General features: G+C 46.9%; 1 non-coding gene across 1 annotated transcript; it reads left to right on the top strand.

The window, feature by feature from the left end:
- Nucleotides 1–220: 220 nt before the first annotated feature.
- On the top strand, nucleotides 221–292 carry Trnaa-ggc (transfer RNA alanine (anticodon GGC)). The gene has a single exon. It is a non-coding gene; the product is annotated as a tRNA-Ala (tRNA).
- Nucleotides 293–8,940: the final 8,648 nt, after the last annotated feature.

The following is an 8,940-nucleotide window of genomic DNA, read 5'->3' as shown; positions in this document are numbered from 1 at the left end:
CATGTATACATATAGGAAAAATCAGAGTGCCATGTGATCCTGGGTTTTGGCCTTTAGTCACTAGGTGTATGAGTATGTCATTTATTCCCATGGTGGTGCTGAGAAGGAACAGACTTGAGGTAGAAAACCAGAGTTCCAGTTGACTCAAGTTAAGTTTGAGAAACAAGCAGCTGGAATTCAGGAAAGATGTCAGGGCAGTAAATATGGGGGAGTCAGGCTGGGGGGTGTAGCTCAGTGGTAAAGCACTTACCTGGCATGTACAAGGCCCTGGGTTCAATCCCCAGCACCACCAAAAATGAAAAAATGTGGGAGTCATTGGTGTATAGGAGGTGTGTAAAGTCCCAGGACTAGATGAGATGGACTGGGGATGGTGATAAAGAAGGGAAGAGAACCACGGAAAGAGTTCATGGGAATTCCCAGGAGAGCAAGAGTGAAGAGTACCAGTGGTAAGCAGATAAATCACAAGCATGTGTCATTGTGAAGGCAAAAAAAGCAAGTCTTGGGCCATGGGTGTGGCTCAAGTAGTAGAGTGCCTGCCTCATAAGCACAAGGGCCTGAGTTCAAACCCCAGTACCACCAAAAACAAAAAAGAAGAAGAAGAAAGTCTTCCAGAAGAAGGGAGTGGCCAAGGGTATTGGAAGCTGCTGAGTGGCTAGGTAGTATAAGAACCTCAAAGTGACCATTAGGGCTGGAGAAGTGGCTCCAGTGGTAGACCACCTGCCTAGCAAGCATGAGACCCTGAATTCAAACTCCAGTACTGCCAAAAAAAGTGACCATTAGATCTGGCAACATGGCAATCTTGGTATCCTTGACAAGAACAGTTTTAAGGAACAGAGACAAGAGATTGTGGCTAAGCATGAGGGTTTAAACACATGATTTTTCCATTCTTTCCTGACAGGCACTAAAGTAAAAGAAATGAAATTAATTTTTTAGATGAGCCCACAAAAACAAAAAGAATAGCATGAAGTGACAGAAGACAGAAGTCAATAATTATTGGAGGAGGTAAAAGGCCAAGTGACAGTAACTAATTTGCCAACACGCAGAGGCTGGAACGGAAGCAACAGCAAAGAGGGGTGTCCACAAGAGGCAAGATGGCAACACTGGCCTGGCTAAGGCTCATGAGATGGAGCGTTATTCCCTAGAGTCGTCCCAACCCTGCGCCAGCCCCATAGGAAACTATGGGGGGAGAGCGATCATTCCCATTCCAACTGATCCAGAGACACCCGAAGACGGTCTACACCTGGCACACAGGAAGGACAGACCGGGCCAGAGGGTAAGTCAAATGTATATCCCATGTGGCGAGACTCCTCCTCTTGCCCCAGCACAGCAGCCAGCTGGGCTTCCAGCCCTCCCTATAGGAGACTGAGGAGCTGTGGGTGACAGCCTCTCCAGCTAGTGGCCAGGTTGTCCTGTGCAGGCAGAGGAAGCCCATTAACAGGAGAGACGAAGGGAGCTGCGGCCCCAGGAGACAGGGGCAGCTGTGGGTTCCGGCCTCAGGCCAGCACCAGACGTTCTTCCCATGCCACATCTAGAGGATGTCCCTTGTCCCCGCCCAACACACACCCTGTCATTGAGAGGCTGCTCTTGCAGCCTGATGACCCTCAGCAGAGCTGACCTCCAGGCCCTGGGTGAGCCCCATTTACAGCTTTCTTCCAAAATTGTGATACAGAGCTAGGCAGCTGAGTGGAGGGCTGTCCCTTCCGCAGAGACTCTAGAATGACCTGAAAAAATCAACTGCTGGTCTGCAGGTTCTGGAAAGACAAGCAGCCATCCCAACCACATTAGCGGACGCAGGTTGTTAGAGAGCATCTCGTGCAGCCAGCACATGTCACAGACAGAGGCGAAAGCCTGGGGAAGGCGAACAATTTGTTGAAGTTAGAGCCTTTTGACTAAAAGAGCCAGTCAAAGATGAAGTCCAGTCTCTTGACTTTCAGTCCCTAACTCTTTTCACTGCCATGTTCCCTCCCACTAGACATGATTTACTGAAACATGGTGCGGTGCCTGAAACTACCATTCCCACGGCTCTGCAGGAACACAAATACAAAACATTGCGCTTCAGCTTCTCGGTGTCACAGACAAGTTGCTGAATGCCAAGTCTAGAGACTGGGATCTGAGTCCACCCTCAACCGCCACCCTTAGGGAGTTATGGACCCCTCTCTAGACTTCATTTCCCTCACTTACAAAATGTGGCCAGTGGCACTCTAGGAGCAGCAGGAAGAACATAAATCCCAAGGGTTTGGGAACAGTCGCTACCTGACCGTGCCTCTGAAACGAGGTTTCAGTGAGGGCTCCCCGTTTATTTAAACACTTAGGCAAAGTTTGCATTGTATTCCTACTTGCATTTTTCCTTTTTGTAATACTGGGGTTTGAAATCAGAGGCCCAGCCCTTGCTAGGCAAGCATTCTACCCCTGGGGACTTGTCATGTCCCCAGCTCCCTATTTATAAATATAAATAGTGATATTTTGCACCAATATTCTTAACAAATTGATGCTACAGAAAAATGACCTCTATCCTGTTTATCCTTGAACACCTCCTTCTAACGTACTTTTGTGAAGGAAGGAACAAATGTGTTATAGGTGAATGCAACACCAACTCCAGCCAGGGCAACAAAGGGCCAACCCGTGTGGTTGTCCAAGGCCTCACAGATATCCATTCAAACCCCAAAACCCTGAACCCCAGAGAGGTCCCCTTCCTTCCTGCCACTCGAAATTGCCCTTTTCCATAGCAATTATCCTCCAAGCCCACACAGAGGAAAGCAGAGAGTTGAAATTCCCTCCTGTGATGACCCGTGGGTGGTACAAGCCTGGCTCTCTGAGCTCCGCCATAAGTCCCCAGGGGTGCTGAAGGAGCGTTTACATGCTGCACGCCTGTCCCCTGAGACTGGAGACAGCTGGCTTCTCTCCCATTTCCCCAGGAGGGGCAGCCCCTGCAGGAGCCCAGGGCCAAGGCTAGGGCAGAGGTCTCCTGCCCTCTAGAGGCTTCCCACCTTCCTGCTCTCCCTGCTGTCTCAGCTCCTGCCCCATATCTGCATCCTGCCAAAGTCCTTTTTGTTTATTGTTTTGTTGTTTGTTTGTTTGTTTGTTTTTCTTTTGAGCAGTACTGGAGTTTGAACTCAGGGCCTCATGCTTGCTAAGTAAGCACTCTACCACTTGAACCACACTCCAGCCCTTTTTTACTTCTTATTTATTTTCAGGTAGGGTTTCCCACTTTTGCCCAGAACCTGCCTCAGCTCTCCATTCACTTACCTACAGTCTCCCATATAGCTAGGACCAAAAGAGTGTATCACCACGCCCAGCTTGCTGGTTGAGATGGGATCTCAATAACTTTCTGCCAGGGTTTGGTCTCAAACTGCAATCCTCCCCATCTCCACCTATTGAGCAGCTGGGATTACTGGTGTGAGCCACCTCACCCAGCCTAAAGTCCCTTTCTGTAACCTTAACCTTGTCCCTGTTCCAGTCTCCATCCTTCTCTGTCCTGCTCCGTCCTTGGTCCCCATCCCATTCCACCCCCAGTGACTGAAGGCCCTTGAAGGTGGAGGGGTGGTCGGCTGTGGCTCCTAGTTTCCAGCCAGGCCTGGGCAGATATCACCACTGAACTGCTGTTTCAATTCCAACTGACAGATATCACCAAGGCCTACTCTGGGCCTGGCCCTGTACTGGGTTTTGGAGGGACAGTTGTGGGGCTTACATAGCTTGACTAACCCCCAGGAAAGGCAGGCCTAAGAAGGACCCATGATTATAAGCTTCTGGCTACACAAAAAGGCACCTACTGAATGAAGAAAGGAAGAGGGAATGTGGGAAAGGAACAGAGAAAAAATCAGGGCCAGCCCTCCTAAGGCCACTCCACCCCAGTAGCAGGTCTTTGAAGGCCAGCTCCCCACAGGACATCATAACAAGCAGACTAGTAAGTAGGGCTTCCTGACCTGGGCATGGACAAGGGAACCATGAGGGGAACCATGAAGGGAACCAGGGCTGTTATCCAGCTCAAATACTCTTGAGCCAAACTGCCATTTTCCCTCAGTCAACTCCCAAAACAGTGGGTCTACGAGAGCCACCCCACACACACACCAAGTGACAAGGTAGAAAGGCCAGGGCTGTCCAATAGCACTCCCTGAGGTATCAATTCCTAATTCCAACAGAATCATGAAAACCCCAAGTGCAAGACTGTAATTGTTGTGACAAGGAGAAGAAGGGAATGATGAAAGGAAGGAGCCTTCCCATAAAGCCTGCTGCTTACCTGGCCTGCACTCTGGATACCAGGGAAAGTGATACCGTGCACACTTGGTCCACTGTCACCTGGGCTTCTTGTTTCCCTACAGTGGCATTGCAGGGGTTCCCACCCTGATCTTATTCAGGTAATCACTCAACACATGGCCTTTCTTAGACTTCAAAAACACAGAATTTGGGCTAGTGGAGTGGCTCAAGCAGTAAGAGTGCCTGCCTAGCAAGCATGAAGCCCTGAAAAAAAACAAAATAGCCAAGCGTCAGTGGCTCACACCTGTAATCCTAGCTACTCAGGAGGATCACAGTTTGAAGCCAGCCTAGGCAAATAGTTCGTGAGACCCAATCTTGAAAAAAACCCATCACAAAAAAGGACTGGTAGAGTGGCCCAAGGTGTAGGCCCTGAGTTCAAAACCCAAGGAAGCTGAGTCAGGAGCATCAGCCTAGGCAACAAAGTGAGACTTTGCCTCAAAACAGAAAAAGAACTTGGTTACTTACAACCCTTGGTTCCTGCTGCGGTTTGAACATGATTTGAGTGTGTCCTCAAGGGCTCCTGTAGGAGAATCTTTGTCCCTAGTGTAGCACTGCCAAGGGATGGTGTGACCTTTAAGAGGTGGAACCTAATGGGAGGGACTTAGGTTATTGGGGGGCGCTGCACTCAAAGAGATTAAGGTAGCTCTCACAGGAACCCTGAGCTCTCACAAAAGTGAGTTGTTATAAAAATGAATCTGATGCCTAAATTGTGCTCTCTGGCTTCTTGTTTCAAGCTGTGATCTCTTCCTCCTGTGTGTTCCCACCATTGACAGCCATCTGCCATTAGGCCCTCACCAGAGGGGCTGCCCCATCTTGGACTTAAACCTCCAGAAGTATGAGCTAAATAAAGCTCTTGTCTTTATGAAGTTAGCCTGTCTCTGGTATTTTGTTAAAGTAATGCAAACTAATACAGTTCTTAACACATTTTTATATAAATCTATGGCCCTCTTTTGTTATTTTGCTTATGTTATGCCTCATGGTTTCTGAAAACTTATTTGAAAGTCAAATTCAGATGGCTGAAAGTCAAACAGTATATTCGTATTATGGATGGGGATTCAGAAAACCACTCTGCTTCCTCAGGCGCTGAAACCTCTGGGTTTCATCCAAAACACAAAGGAACTGAGAACATCCCAGGAACCCTCAAGGTCATGGCTTTTTTAACTGTGCTGAAACCCAGAAGTCCGCGAGCCATCCCTTTCCAAAAGCCCTGCACCCTTGGGATGTACTATTAAATCACCTTCCTACGCTAGACTGGGAAAGTTGTCCCCGGCCAGTCCCCTGAAGCCAGTTCTGTAAGGCCAATGAGCTAAGAATGGGTTTTACATTTTTTTAATGGTTGGACGAAAAAATCAAAAGAGTAAGATTTTGTGATCCATGAAAATTATATAAATTCAAATTTTAGCATTTATAAAATGGTATTGGAACACAGACACATTCATGCATTCATGTTTTGTCTAAGGCTATTTTCACATTACAGTGGCAAAGTTAAGTCATTTCAGCAGAGACCATGTTCCCCACACGTCTAAGATATTTACCATCTAGGCCAATCTAGGCTCTAGGCCAAAGCCTGGACAGTAAATTTACCACCCATGGTCTGATCATTCTCACTTCTTTCTTCCCCCATCTCCAGTTTTCTCCTTCTTCCTCCCACAATTCCCTGCAACCAAGAAGTGAGCACTTATTTATTTCTTTCCTGTCAAATCGTCCCACTTTGCTTACTCCAGCCTATCCCCTTCCCAGGCCAGCAATCCACAGGGAAGTGCTTCAAATGCGTCATCACAACTCTGCAGCAAAATGGTGATACCCTTTCCTTCAAGTGAGGGACCAGCTGGAGCACACAGGCCATCCCTCCTGGGGAGAACCACACCTACAGCTGCTTACAGGGCAGCTGAGAGCAGGCCCCATTAGATGGCAAGGACAATGATATTCCACCAAGCAGCAAAGGAGACCACTACTATTCAAATGTGACCTTTAGCAGTGAGCTGCAAAGTGTGCCTCTACCCAGGTAGACAGGGAGGCCAGAGCACAGATAAGAGGAGTGGGGAGCCTGGGGCAAGGAGAGCAAGAGGGAACTCTTGGAGACCATCAGATGACAGCCCTGACTGCATTTTCATGCATGTTACAGAACCCATATAATTCACGGTCTAAACAGGTACACTTTCACTTTTTAAAATCAACTATATAAACTACATCGTTTTAAATATACAGTACTATGAGTTTGCCAAATGTATGGATGGGCCGTCCACCAGCGTAACCAGTACCATAATCATGATGGAAAACCTCATCATTACCTCTCCACAGTTCCCATGTCTTCCTTCCTTTGCTCTCACCCTACTCACCCCACTCCACTGCTCTGACAACTACTTGTCTGTTTTCATTACTACAAGTTAGTTTTGCCTATTCTAGAACTCCAAATAGGTAGAATCTTACAGCAAGGACTTTTTAGGGTCTGGCTTTTTTCAGTCTGGATAATGTTTTGAGACTCATCCATGTTGTGCGTATCAATACAGACCCAGACACTTTGTTCTTTGACTGAAAGGAGGTGCAGGGAGTAGCCATGTCCAGTCAGAAAGCACAAATCCTAACTCTTCAGCACCAGGTACGACAATGGTCACTCTCAGTATACAGCTGTTTCTATCTTTCACAGCCTGTGAACTTTTTTAGTCACAGGGTGACAGCTCTAAAAATTCACGTGTAGTCTGCAAATCAGTGTGTCACCATTACTTTAGAGCATGTGAACTGAGAGGGTTTGATGGGTGTTAAATCCAGTGCCTAACACAAGAAATTTCAACAGTGCATTTGTCAATGATGTTGTAACCTGTAAATAGAATTTTCAGCTGCCACATACCTTAAGTAGTTTACAAAGTTGTTTGTAAATTTTTATCACCACAAAATGTTTTGTCAATGATGCTTATGGGGAATTTGAAGGAATCATGAAAAATCTTGATCAGAAATTTCACATTGCTATTTCAAGCACACAAGTGCATATAAATAGAGATGCCAACTGTAGCCAGCTCATGTTTAACAAAAAAATGTTTGAAATTAAGCTAGACAACAGTGGCTCAAGCCTGTAATCCTAGCTTCTTGGGAGGCTGAGATCAGGAGGATCATGGTTTGCCTATTTGAGGGCAAATAGTTCCCAAGATCCCCGTCTCCAAAATAACCAGGGCAAAAACTGATTGGAGGTGTGGCTCGAGGATAGAGCGCCTGCTTTGCAAGCAGGAAATCTTGAGTTCAAAACCCAGTCCCACCAAAAAAAAGTTTGAAATTGTTTTATTTAGAATTTTATACAAACTCAATACCTAATATCTTTTGTTGTATAGCATGAAGGAAATGCAGATTTTTTTTCACTAAGCTACATATAAGCATCCCATATCTACTTCAATTGGTCCTGTGTGTTATACATACTCTCTTCATCTCTGTGCACTGTGATCCAAGAGAGAGGAGGCAGCACCAGCCCCAGACTGAAAGAAACAGCCATCTCTGGCTGGGAAAGCCTGATGTCTTGCTGAAGAGGTCTCCCCTGCCCCCTAGTGGTCATTTTTGTAGTTGGGTGTCACCATAAAGGGTAGTTACATAAACCAGTTTTGTGTTTGCAAATCCATCAACCCAGTTACATGGGCATTGTGCTTTACCTCAGGTCCTGGCAGTTAAACCTCTTTAAGAGGCATCCCTTTGCTGCTCTGTGGAGCCTGGGAGGTCAAGCTTGTGCTCCTCCTCCATGCTCCACCTCCCACTCTGATGTCATCTTCTCCACTAACACCACACCAGCCAAGTCTCCACCTGCCTGGCCAGTGACAGCACTCTCGCCATCACCTAAAACCACTAGCCACTGAACCTCTTTCCCCGGCGCCACCAGATGTAAGGGCCATAGGAGGGGAGAAGGGAGCATGGGCCTGCCCAACAATTTGACATCAACAGGCAAACTTCAGGTCCCGAGAATCCAGGGGAGTTGAGGTTCCCTTGACACATTGAGGGAAATGGTTCAATTCAATTATAAATACTTCTTGCACCCCATTGCCTAGGCTGTGATTCAGCCTTTCTGCTCCTAGCAACAGCAGGGGCACCAAGTGCTGATAACGTGTCAGTTTTGAGGTATCAGTGTATAGGTACAGAACCAGAAGTTATATGGAAATTGGAATACATCAGAGTTGAAGGTCATAAACTTATGCAAGCGAGAAAAATTTGTGGGTGACGACTGGATTTGCATATGAAATGAGGACTATAGACCATTTGCTATTGAGATAATTTCAGTTCAACTCTGAGCACGAACCCAGAAAACTATAAATACTATAGAGTGTGTTCAGTTCCTTCTCATCTTCAGCCTGATCTGCCATATCCAGAAGCCTTTGCAGGCCAGAGGCCCCGAACTACCTGTCTAGCCCCAACTCTCCCAGGTAGAGACCTATTAGGGAAGATCTGTCAGAGGTTAAGTTATAACCAGGAGGTGCATCAAACTGCTACGATGCACATCAGAGAGACACAGGATTTCTCTCCCAGCTTTGTTTCTAAATGGCACTTTTAGAAGCACCCCTCCCCCCAGGAGGACTGGCCAAGTCCCAGTATTGGTGTCTAGCTAATTTCCTTTTCTTAGACTATGTGAGCAGACTCACCTTGGGATATAGAGGTTGGCAGAAGTCTGCTCAATCTCCTAGTCACAGATACCTGTGGCACAATAAGGCAGGT

This window comes from Castor canadensis, chromosome 1, assembly GCF_047511655.1.
Source record: "Castor canadensis chromosome 1, mCasCan1.hap1v2, whole genome shotgun sequence".
Taxonomy (NCBI): domain Eukaryota; kingdom Metazoa; phylum Chordata; class Mammalia; order Rodentia; family Castoridae; genus Castor; species Castor canadensis.
This window is presented reverse-complemented; position numbering and strand designations above follow the sequence as displayed.